This window comes from Rhinatrema bivittatum, chromosome 16 (assembly GCF_901001135.1).
Source record: "Rhinatrema bivittatum chromosome 16, aRhiBiv1.1, whole genome shotgun sequence".
NCBI lineage: Eukaryota > Metazoa > Chordata > Amphibia > Gymnophiona > Rhinatrematidae > Rhinatrema > Rhinatrema bivittatum.
In genome coordinates, this window is record NC_042630.1 from 32,997,258 (window position 1) to 33,009,708 (window position 12,451).

The following is a 12,451-nucleotide window of genomic DNA, read 5'->3' on the forward strand; positions in this document are numbered from 1 at the left end:
ATTACTGCTCTTAAGCAATAAGCCTTCATACTGTTGATGCATCTCCATCAATGCTCTCAGCTTCAATGGCAGGGAGAAAAGAGGAAAAGGGGAATTAGATTCAGACAGCAACCAACAAGAACATTGAATTCTACAGTCTGGGAAAACAAATAAGCACGAGGGGAACTTGCTGATGTAGCTATTACTACCCTTAACCAATAAGCCTGAGACCTATGATCCAACTCCAACACTGATCTCTGCTTCAACAGCAAGAGGTGACGGAGAATTGGACTCAAACAGCAACCAACAAGGGCCCTGACTTTGTGTTATGACTGTCGCTTCCCGACATCTCCACTCCGCCCTCCTTACCTCTCTGGCGACTCCTCCCGCGGTTGACGGACGTTTGGCTGCCTCGGCGTCTGCCTGCCGTCTCTCCGGCGTTCCCGGTCCGGCTTGGGCGCTGCCTCCCGCCATGCTGTCCAGCTGCCTTAGGGGGGCGTGCGCCACGCGGCCCTGCTTCAAATACTTTCTTTGGCGCGAACCTCAGGGGCGTCCCCCTGTGATGACATCACGCATCCCGGATACAAAAAGCCTACACTACTGCTAGCTAATCGAGTTAGCAAGGGGGTCAGGTGTTCTTACTGGTGAACTCCTTACGGATGGGACTCGCTCTCCGTACCTAGCTACTCTGCCTCTCCATTGTTGGACTTTCTCTATTTGGGGTACCCGCTCCTCGGGGGCCTCTCTCTTCTCTTTCAGGTTGCTGTCTGGAACCGGTACTCGCTCCTCGAGGGCCCATGTTCCCGGACTCGCTGCCTGGACTTCACTTCTGCCTGGAAGATACCGCTGCCTACACCATCAGTGAGTTACCATCTACTTCTCTCACAGCTGTTCCCTGGAACCAGGTACTCACTCCTCGAGGGCCTGCCTTTACTTCAGCTCCTGTGCTCCCTACCAAGAGAAACCGCTGTGTGAGTAACTTTACCAATGAGGCTCTAATTCCAGAACCCTGCATGTACTTCATTGTACTCACTATCTCAGTTTCTCTTCACTACAGCACAGCCATTGTGGGATCCCTGTTCCAGAGCCCTGAGGGACTACAAGCCCAGCCGGGCTTCATCTCTCCTCACTACCGCCACCTCTGGTGGCTCCTCAATACTGTTAATAAAAGATCTATCTGTGTTGTGTGTCCTAAGCTGAGCCTGACCTGTGGCCCCTCACCGGACTCCCCCCCCCCCCCCGTGGGCGTGGTCAGCAGCCACAGTGTCCAAGGGTCCACCCAAAACCTTACAAACAATTTGATAGTCTGGGAAAGTGGGTGAGACTTGAATGGCACAGCAGATACTACTACAAGCTTGCTGGGCAAACTGGATGAACCATTTGGTCCTTTTATGCTGTCATTTCTATGTATGTTGCAACGTATGGACAATGCACCTTCTCTTTCTATTGTGTTCAGTTTATCTAGATTACGGAATATATATTCACAAGTGGATTGTGATAAATTGCAGGAGGACCTTGCGAGATTGGAAGATCGGGCATCCAAATGACAGATGAAATTCAATGTGGACAAGTGCAAGGTGGTGCATATAGGGAAAAATAACCCTTGCTGTTCCATATTAGGAGCTACCACCCAGGAAAAAGATGTAGGCGTCATAGTGGATAACACATTGAAATCGTCTGCTCAGTGTGCTGCAGCAGTCAAAAAAGCAAAAATAATGTTGGGAATTATTAGGAAGGGAATGGTTAATAAAACGGAAAATGTCTTAATGACTCTGTATTGCTCCATGGTGAGACCGCACCTTGAATACTGTGTACAATTCTGGTCGCCGAATCTCAAAAAAGATATAGTTGCGATGGAGAAGGTACAGAGAAGGGCAACCAAAATGATAAAGGGGATGGAACAGCTCCCCTATGAGGAAAGGCTGAAGAGGTTAGGGCTGTTCAGCTTGGAGAAGAGATGGCTGAGGGGGGATATGATAGAGGTCTTTAAAATCATGAGAGGTCTAGAACAGGTAGATGTAAATCGGTTATTTACTCTTTAGGATAATAGAAGCACTAGGGGGCACTCCATGAAGTTAGCAAGTAGCACATTTAAATCTAATTGGAGAAAATTATTTTTCATTCAACGCACAATTAAGATCTGGAATTTGTTACCAGAGGATGTGGTTAATGCAATTAGTGTAACTGGGTTTAAAAAAACGTTTGGATAAGCTCTTGAAGGAGAAGTCCATTAACTGCTAATAATCAAGCTGTCTTAGAGAATAGCCACTGCTATTACGGGCATCAGAAGCGTGGGATCTACTTAGTGACTTACCAGGTATTTGTAGCCTGGATTGGCCACTGTTGGAAACAGGATGCTGGGCTTGATAGACCCTTGGTCTGACCCAATATGGCAATTTCTTATGTTCTGATGTCATAGTGAGAGCTTCTGGCAATAAGCAAACAGATGGATTATTTGTCAGTCAAAGGCTTAAAGGCAGGGGACATGATTCCACCTCAGGGCCCCTACATCACTTTTGGAAACACCAGGAGGGTGGAGAAAAGTGAACTGGGATCCATGGTCCACAGATTGGAAGTGTGCTGAGGTCATGCCACGGCCACCACAATTAAAACAAAAAAAATGGTTACAAGAGGTTGCTCATTCAGCTTGCAGCTTTTCCAGGAGAGTCCCTCTCCTGACACCCCCAATTTTAGCTGCATCCCACAATCTGTGCAGCACATGGGTTGCCAAGCAGGAGACAGAAACCAGCCCCCCATGGTTGTTTCCCAGCACAATGGAAGCAGGCGCAGCAGCAGTGACGTCTCCCACAGACTCATTTAGGAATCAATACTCTGGCTGGGAGGATAATTCATCACGCTGCTGTTTGAAAAACATGTGTAGCATAGCACTGTTGGTATCTGTGCACCCAGTTGGAGACCTTCAGAGGTGGGGACGTTTTTTTTTTCTGTAAGCAGATGCTATTGGTGAGAGATGTCTCTTATATTCAGCAATAGCCATCCATTGCAGAAGGTGGAGTATTTTAATGACAGTTATTTATTTATTTAGACATTTTATATACCGAACATATTGTATACACCTCATGTCAGTTTACATAATTTACTGGGCAGTCTTTAACGACATGTCCATAAATTCATTCAAGAAAATAAAATAACAATCAATAAAATCAAAAGATAAATAAAATAATATATAAAATAATAAAAATAGAAATAACCCTATAAAAAACATGTAAAAACTATATCCTGTGGGGTTAGAGAGGGGTCGTGCATCAGCACTGGAAGTAATTTCTGATGACTCTAAAGAGTAACATGTAATACTATCAGCTCTAGACAAGGTGAGCCTCCTTGGGTGGAACTTGCACTGGCACTTTGGGAGAAAATAGGTTAAAGAACTGGGTGGTGGTCACTCAGTCAGGTTGGTGGCAGCGATATGATCAGAACCAGGGGCTCTGGTTTTTCACAGTTGTCTCTACCCTAACTCAAGGTTGGCCAGCTCTCGTTCTCAAGGGCTGTGAATAGGGTTTGGTTTCCAGGATTGCCACAACAGATGAATTGACCTCAGACCAAATATCTGCAGGTATATCTCAGGACTATATATTGTAGATATCCTGAATCTTGGACCCGTTTGCAGCTCTTGGGGTCCAGAGTTGGCCATTCCTACTGCAACTACTAAGCAGGTGACCTGCCAACCTAAGGAATTTTGTCTTGGCCATGTTGTTTATATTTGACCCCAGACCCATTTCTCCTCTCCCCCCTCCCCTCTTTGTCTGTTTCTGTGGATAACACTTTCATCCTCACAGTTTCCTCAGCCTGTAATGTTGGGATCATCTTTGGCTGCTCTCTTTCCTTTTCTAAACACATCCCAGACATTGCTAAAATGAATTGCTTTGTACTCATAACATCACCAATATCCTTCTGAACACACTACCAGAACGTATCCACTCTCTCAGCGCGACATCTTTTGCCAAAGTCGCTACCCCCATATAACCCCCTCTTCTCAAGTCACTACTTTGGCTACCTATCCATCTGTGTGCAGTTCAAGCTCCTCTTCCATAGCTACAAGAGCCTTCACTTTGCAGATCCTCACTACCTCTCTTCTCTTATCTCTCCCTACACCCTTCCTCATGAACTCGACTCATCATGCAAATCACTCTCTATCTATGCCCCTTCTCCACCACTAACCTCCGCTTCCTTGCTTTCTATCTGGATGCACTGTATGTCTGGAATAGTCTTCCTGCATTAGTGCAGCATGCTCCCTCTCTAACCTTATTCAAATCCAGTGTAAAAACTCATCTTCTGCAAGCTGTTTTTAAATCTTAACCCTTAATTATTCTATTCACAGCCTTATTGTCCTGTATGTTTGTCTTGGTTATGTAGCCTCTCTTCTAGCAATGGCTAAGAAAGGATCACACTCAGTGTAAGTGTTGAGTCCTGGCTGCTATGAAATGTAGATTTGTGGACTCTTGGGCCGAGATGGGGAAGGTACCACCGGGGGAACAGGTGGAAGTCAGGTTTGGAGTAATCAGGCAGGCTGTGGTCAGGCTTGGAGAAGGCGATGGAGTCAGGCAAGCTGTGGTCAGGCTTGGAGAAGATCACAGAGTCAGGCAGGCTGTGGTCAGGATTGAAGAAGGCGGCGGAGTCAGGCAAGCTGTGGTCAGGCTTGGAGAAGATGACGGAGTCAGGCAGGCTGTGGTCAGGTTTGGAGAAGGCGACGGAGTCAGGCAGGCTGTGGTCAAGCTTGGGGAAGGTGGCGGAGTCAGGCAGGCTGTGGTCAGGTTTGGAGAAGGCGACGAAGTCAGGCAGGCTGTGGTCAAGCTTGGGGAAGGCGGTGGAGTCAGGCAGGCTGTGGTCAGGTTTGAAGAAGGCGACGGAGTCAGGCAGGCTGTGGTCAGGTTTGGAGAAGGCGACGGAGTCAGGCAGACTGTGGTCAAGCTTGGGGAAGGCAGCGGAGTCAGGCAGGCTGTGGTCAAGTTTGGGGAAGGCGACGGAGTCAGGCAAGCTGTGGTCAAGCTTGAAGAAGGCAGCGGAGTCAGGCAGGCTGTGGTCAGGCGTAGAGAAGACAAGGTAGTCAGGCAGGAGGGCCAAGCAACTGTAACAGCAGGGAGGCTGGAAAGTTGCTAAGACAGGTTCTGCCGGTCCGAGTTTGGTTTAAAGAGGACCCGGAAGGAGGGGCATCAAGGAGGGAGACTGGGAGGCGTCCTGCCGCGGCCCCTTTAAAAAACATAGAGAGGCGCGCGCGCCTAGGAGGCTGGACGCCAGAAGATGAACGCGGCGGCTTCTCCTGCTGCATCCTGCAGCACGCTGGCGGCGGGCAACTCTGCTATCTCCCACTCTCCATATTTGTCATCCTAAGATTGTCATAGACTGGGGATACACATGCACATATACAATGCTTGGTAAGAGACAGAGTGTGTGTATGAGAAAGAGAGATAGAGGAAATGTGTGTATGCATGAGACACACATACACACACTTCCTCTGTGTCTTTCTCACAACACAGACACGCTTCCTCTAACTCTCACTCACACACATGCTTCCTCTCTCTCTATCTCTCACACACTTATACACACACACATGGAGACAAAAACTGAAATGGAAACTACAACAAGCCAGATTCTGTATGCAGTGCAATAATGGGAAAGCAGAACTTGACTATTCCTCAAAACAATACAATCAAGAAATATAAATCAATTGGAATAGTAAAACCATAGAAAAAAAATACACATCAAAACAGTTGATGAATAGTATTAACAAACACTAATAAAATATTTCAAAATAACAGACATCACATCTAATAATTAAAACAAACAAGGATAAAAAAAAATCTCTCGCTTGCCATACCTGGGAACTTTAGATTTCTAGTCATCCTGAGATTGTCCTGGATTGGAGGAAAGAGCACAAATTTTAACCCCTCACACACTCATATTTACAGGCACACATACACAGGCATGCTCTCTCACAGAAACCCACACAGACACCAACACCCTCACACACACAGGCACCCTCTCAAAGACACCTTCTCATACACACACACACTCTCTCATACACTCACACACACTCTCATACACTCACACATACACCCTCTCATACACTCACTCACCCATATCTCTTACACTCACACATACACCCTTTCATACACATACAAACACCCTCACACACACAGGCACCCTCTCATATAAATACACACACCCTCTCATACACTCACACACCCTCTCATACACTCACTCACCCACCCCTCATACACTCACACATACACCCTCTCTTACACACAGGCACCCTCTCAAAGACACCTTCTCATACACTCATATATACACACACACACACCCTCTCATACGCAAACACCCTCATACACACACACCCTCTCATAAACTCACACACACTCTCATACACTCACCCACATCTCCTTCACTCACACATACACCCTCTCATACACAGGCACCCTCTCAAAGACACCTTCTCATACACTCATACACACACACACACACACACACACATCCTCTCATATGCATACAAACACCCTCATACACACACACCCTCTCATAAACTCACACACACTCTCATACACTCACCCACATCTCCTACACTCACACATACACCCTCTCATACACACAGGCACCCTCTCAAAGACACCTTCTCATACACTCAAACACACACACACACCCTCTCATATGCATACAAACACCCTCATACACACACACCCTCTCATACACAGGCACTCACTCTCACATGGCCAATGTCTTGCTCTCTCACACACATTTTGGACCTTTCTTCAGCGGCTGGTTGCAGAGCAGGGCTTCTTCTCCTGCTGCCAGCTCCGGGGAAATGCTGGCGGCACCGCAGAACCTCTTTATTTGCCATCACTAGCTTGGAGGATGAGACAGCTGCACATGGGACACGCAAACTCATGGAGAATGGGTGGGACGGCCAAGCCTTGCGGAAGCCGATTCCTGTAATTGCATACTGTCTCTTTAAATGGGGGGGGGGTGTTTCTTTCTGACTGTACCACAGCGTAGGGCAGGGGTGGCGATCAGCAGAGCAAAGCACCAACTTCGGGCAGCCACTTTGACGTCGGCCTGTGGCGCTTACGCCGCACGGTACCGGAGGCGCTCTCTAGCTGTGCAAGTGGCCCCGGGTGCTAGAGACATCCTGAGACAATACGGCCCTCCCCTGGGCCCGAGGAAGTTCCCTCCGGCCGGGTTTGGAGAAGCTTGTAAAGTAGAGCCGCTGGGTGCCACCCCGGTGAGAGGGGATCCCAGTGCAGTCGCTCATGATGGAGTGCAACATCCGGCTGGCCAGGGCTGAGGACTGCAAGGATATAGTGCGCCTTATCAGGGTGAGAGCCCCCGAAGGCAGTCTGAGCGGGCGCTGGGCCAGCAGAGTCCAGAAGAGGCAACCTGATGCTTCGGACAGCGGTGTCAGGGTCCAGGGGGAGGAGCTGGGACGGCAGTGCCAGGGAGAGGACCAGACACTGAGCTGGAGGTGCCAGGGCAGTCTGATCCTTGCATGGTGCTGCCGGAAATTTCTGATCTATTAGTTACAATTTGTAACTTATCATTAAAATCATCCATTGTACCTGAAGACTGGAGAGTGGCCAATGTAACCCCAATATTTAAAAAGGGCTCCAGGGGCAAACCGGGAAACTATAGACCAGTAAGCCTGACTTCAGTGCCGGGAAAAATAGTGGAAACTATTCTCAAGATCAAAATCATAGAGCATATAGAAAGACATGGTTTAATGGAACATAGTCAGCATGGATTTACCCAAGGGAAGTCTTGCCTAACAAATCTGCTTCGTTTTTTTGAAGGGGTTAATAAACATGTGGATAAAGGTGAACCGGTAGATGTAGTGTATTTGGATTTTCAGAAGGCATTTTACAAAGTCCCTGATGAGAGGCTTCTAAGAAAACTAAAAAGCCATGGGATAGGAGGCGATGTCCTTTCGTGGATTACAAACTGGCTAAAAGACAGGAAAAAGAGAGTAGGATTAAATGGTCAATTTTCTCAGTGGAAAAGGGTAAACAGTGGAGTGCCTCAGGGATCTGTACTTGGACCGGTGCTTTTCAATATATATATAAATGATCTGGAAAGGAATACGACGAGTGAGGTTATCAAATTTGTGGATGATACAAAATTATTCAGAGTAGTTAAATCACAAGCGGACTGTGATACATTATAGGAGGACCTTGCGAGACTGGAAGATTGGGCATCCAAATGGCAGATGAAATTTAATGTGGACAAGTGCAAGGTGTTGCATATAGGGAAAAATAACCCTTGCTGTAGTTACACGATGTTAGGTAAAACTGCTTTTCTGTACACCCTCCGACTTAATGTCATGGCGATTTTAAGTCGGAGGTCCCAAAAGTTACAAATAGTTAAAAATTAAAAAAAAAAAAAGAAGTAAAATGGGCCTGTGGGTTGAAAACCGGATGCTCAATTTTGCCGGCGTCTGGTTTCTGAACCCGTGGCTGTCAGCAGCTCGAGAACCGACGCCGGCAACATTGAGCGTTGGCTGACAAACTCGCTGACAGCCGCCGCTCCTGTCAAAAAAGAGGCGCTAGGGACGCGCTAGTGTCCCTAGCGCCTCTTTTTACCGTGGGCCCTAATTTAAATAAATTAATTTACCCAATTGCGCACACAGGAGAGCAGGCGCTCGCCCGCTCTCCTGCGATTTTTACTGTATCGGCCTGTATGTGCCTCCCTGAGAATTTAGGCAGTCATGGTCATGGTGTTGGTGCTGTACGAGGCTGGTCCCATGCTGAGTGCCGGCTCTGTAGGCGAGGTCTGCTGCTAGCTGTCCTCATTAATCACTTGCATGAGCTGTTGCTGACTCCGTTGGTTCATTCTGCCTCTTCGGATATCTGGGCTAATGGGTTAGGGCTCTTACAATGGTCCCATAGCCTATGTTCATGGAGCTTGTTAAAATGTATGCATGGGTCTTAAAAACAAAATATAAGGGAGTCTGTAAACCCAATCTGGGAGGTTCTTGAAGGTGTAGGAACAAATCCTTAATACTCGGGGTAAAACGGGATGAAAAGGTGTGCTGGGAGTTAAGAGCTCTGAAGCTTGCTCTAGTCATGTGTGTCCTGGAGACTGGCCCAGGCATGGGTATAGGCCATTCCTCAGGCTTGCTGGCCGGGAGTAAGGCCTTGCCTAATGGACTTCAAGGTCTGACTAAAGCTTGCAGCAACGTTCAGCTCTAAGGTAATCGAGTCCTCGCAGCAGGCTAACTGCTGCTAACAAAACCATGGCGTCTAGCTTTGAGTGGCTGGGATTAAACTCGCTGCAGCTCAAGATCTATAACTTTGAAAGTGATGCCTGGGTCTAGGTGGCCAATCTGAACTGGGGTTAACTAACCCTCGCCTTTCCTTCAAGCGAATACTGGCTTATAATGGTGCTAAGGGGAAAAAAAAGGCACCTCTTAAAATGCCAAGAAGGCGGAGGAGCAGGCTGTAGTGGGTAAGGCAAGGGGCGTCCTATTAAACCAAACTCGAGCTTTGCCCTTATCCAATCACGGAAGGGGGTGGGGCTTGCTGAGCAGCCCCTCAACCTAAGAGTAACCGCCTGGCCGAGGGAGGCGGGCTCTCTCACCATGGGAGGAGCTGGAGTCTGACCGGCAACGCTGGCACGTTTCGCACTCGGTCGTACACGTCGAGGTACAGCTCCCGTTAAGCAAGGTGTTAACGATTCGAGGGGGTGATGGAAAAACTATAAAAGGCACAGCCTAGCGGTCTGTCGCAAAGTGGAATGCAACACATCAGCGGGGAAAACAACTTCCGGAGCTGAAATAAAAAAAAATATCCTACTCTGCTTACTAAGCAGGCAGGTCAGCTCAAGCTTGGCATTGAGTGATTCTTAGTGCAATAATCAAAAGCGTGACCCGGACGAGAAAATCAGCTGTGCAACTACATGTAACTCCATAAGGCTATCAACCTCTTGGAGGAGAAGTCCATTACCTGCTATTAAGTTCACTTAAAGAATAGCCACTGCCATTAGCAATGGTAACATGGAATAGACTTAGTTTTTGGGTAATTGCCAGGTTCTTATGGCCTGGATTGGCCACTGTTGGAAACAGGATGCTGGGCTTGATGGTCCCTTGGTCTGACCCAGTATGGCATTTTCTTATGTTCTTATGTTCTTAACCTCGGTGCTCTCACCTCTCCAAATACAAGCTCCGTGACTTGCTGCTACCACCTACAACAGGTAGCTCCCTGCCCCAGAGGGCTTACATTGTATGGACTTCATTTACTAAACTTTTCCCACCCCTATAGTCAGTCACAAATGGGAGAAGGGCCTCCTCAAATCTCACTCCCTGTCCTAGAGGAGGAAGTGATGTGCCCAGAGTCACAAGGAGCATGAGTGGCTCTCAGCCTGCTGCCATGACAAATATTGTTGGGCAACCTGCAACATCTGTGTAGTTGGCATATCTGTGCATGTAAACTGGACTCTGGTTGTAAATCCAAGAAGCCATTATTTAACTTCCTGTAAGTAGGAGAAATTGACTTCTAAAGTTAAATAATTTTAAACTGTCCAGATCTTTCCCCCAGAATAAAGCTGCATATCCTCTGCTGAAGCCAAGTAACAATCCAGACACACCCCCCCCCTAGTCCATGCTATAGGCTCGACTTAGGTGGACCTTGAAGAAACTGACCAGAGCACAATTGTAGGAGGATTAAGCCACTCTGACTTTTTTGTGACTATGCCACAGATAATATAAAGATCTATGATGCACAAAACTAAAAGTGGAGCTTCTAGCTTCATTATATAATAAAGCGTGTGCCTATAAATTGTGTGCACAATCTTTGTATTATCTGTGGCATAGTCACAAAAAAGGCTCCTAACTAGTCATGCCTATAAGTTAGGTGACAGTTTAGTGACTTACCTTTGTTCTGGGCAGGTACTAGATGGGGATGTCCATGGAGCCCATCTAATGTTGGTTAGAACCCTTAATCTCAAGTTAAAAGTGAAGGTGGTAGCCTCTTATCTCCAATTTAAAAACTTTCTCATCAGCTAGCATGGAGATCCTATAGAGCCCTTTCTTCAGGGAAGCTTCCTAACTTAATTCTGCATTACTGTCTCTGCAGATGACTCCAGACTCGCTGGTCTACAGCACACATCTGTCCTATAACCCAACCCCTTTGGGCAACCCAAGTTATCATCAGGAGCAATCCAGCTGTCATTCCCATTCAGTGTACTTACCCAAGGTAAGGTGAATGTGCAACCCTCCCCATCCTGTTCCCACAGCTGACTATCCTCCTCCTGTAGTTGACCTAAATCCCTGGTCTTTCCAATCTCTGCAGGACTGGCAATGTAAGTAGCAAGGCCATCAAGCCAACCTGGGCTCCCGTCAGCTCTACCATCTTTGCAGAAGAGAGGCTGGCTTTCTCCTTGTGGCTGATGAATGGTAAATGGGAATACAGCTTCTAATAGGAATTCACTTGTAGGACTCTGCTTGCACTAAACATCTTGAATTTTCAGATGACCGGAGTGCCGAAAGAACTTCACCTGGGTGATGAGATCCACATTGAGGCCTCTGTCGAGCCTGGAGACCATGCACCTCTGACAGTCTTAATTGATGGCTGTGTGGCTACAGTATCTCCAGACAAGGACTCCAGTCCCAGATACAGCATTGTTGACGCCTATGGGTAAGGCCTGCTGGTCACTCAAACTTGGGGAAGAGGCTTGTTATCCAGTTGCATCCTGGGATGCACCAGTATGCGTGGAAAATGAGAACTCCATTAGTGGCTTGATGCACAATTGCTATCTAATTCCCAGACAGCAGATTAACTTTTCCACCATGTGGTATCTTTCAGGAAGAGAATTGGGTTTATTCAATTCAAAGCTTCCTGTGGGATAATGTAGGGTTTCCAATGCTGACCTGAGGCACTATAGGAAGAATGCTCCTCACACTGGGGGGAATAGTATTACCAGTATATCAGATCAAAGCAAGCTTTCTGCATGTCCCACTTTCAGGTAGGATATCTTTCATGTGTGTTTTGGAGCATCAAGAAATGATACTGTACCCTATAAGCTAATGGGGATATTTATCTTTCTGTTTTTTCCCAGAACAGAATATTCAAAGTATCTTCCACATTAAGACCAAGGTCCAAGGACTCTGAGCATCAGTTACTTGTATCTTGTAACAGATTGCCTGAAGTAAACTTGTTATCCATAGTCCCCCTTCTGTTATCTCCTGTAGATGGGAAGCAGGAGGACTCTCTCTCATCCTTCAGGTCTCCAAGGATCCAGCCAGAGAAGCTCCAGTTCAGCGTTGATGCCTTCAGATTTGCTGGAGATACCAAATCCTTGGTAAGCTTTCCACTCTGCGTGCTGAATTAACATTCCCACACTGCCTAATTCTCCTATCCCTTGTTCCCAGATCTATATCACCTACAGTTTGAGGGCTGCTGCAGCTGGTCAGACACCAGATCCCATGCACAAGGCTTGTTCTTTCAGTAAGACCAGCCACGTGAGTAGCTGA

The 12,451-nt window shown here is 47.2% G+C and overlaps 1 pseudogene; it reads left to right on the forward strand.

Moving 5' to 3' along the window:
* The first annotated feature begins 11,045 nt into the window (after nt 1-11,045).
* LOC115077486 lies at nt 11,046-12,451 on the forward strand (annotated as a pseudogene).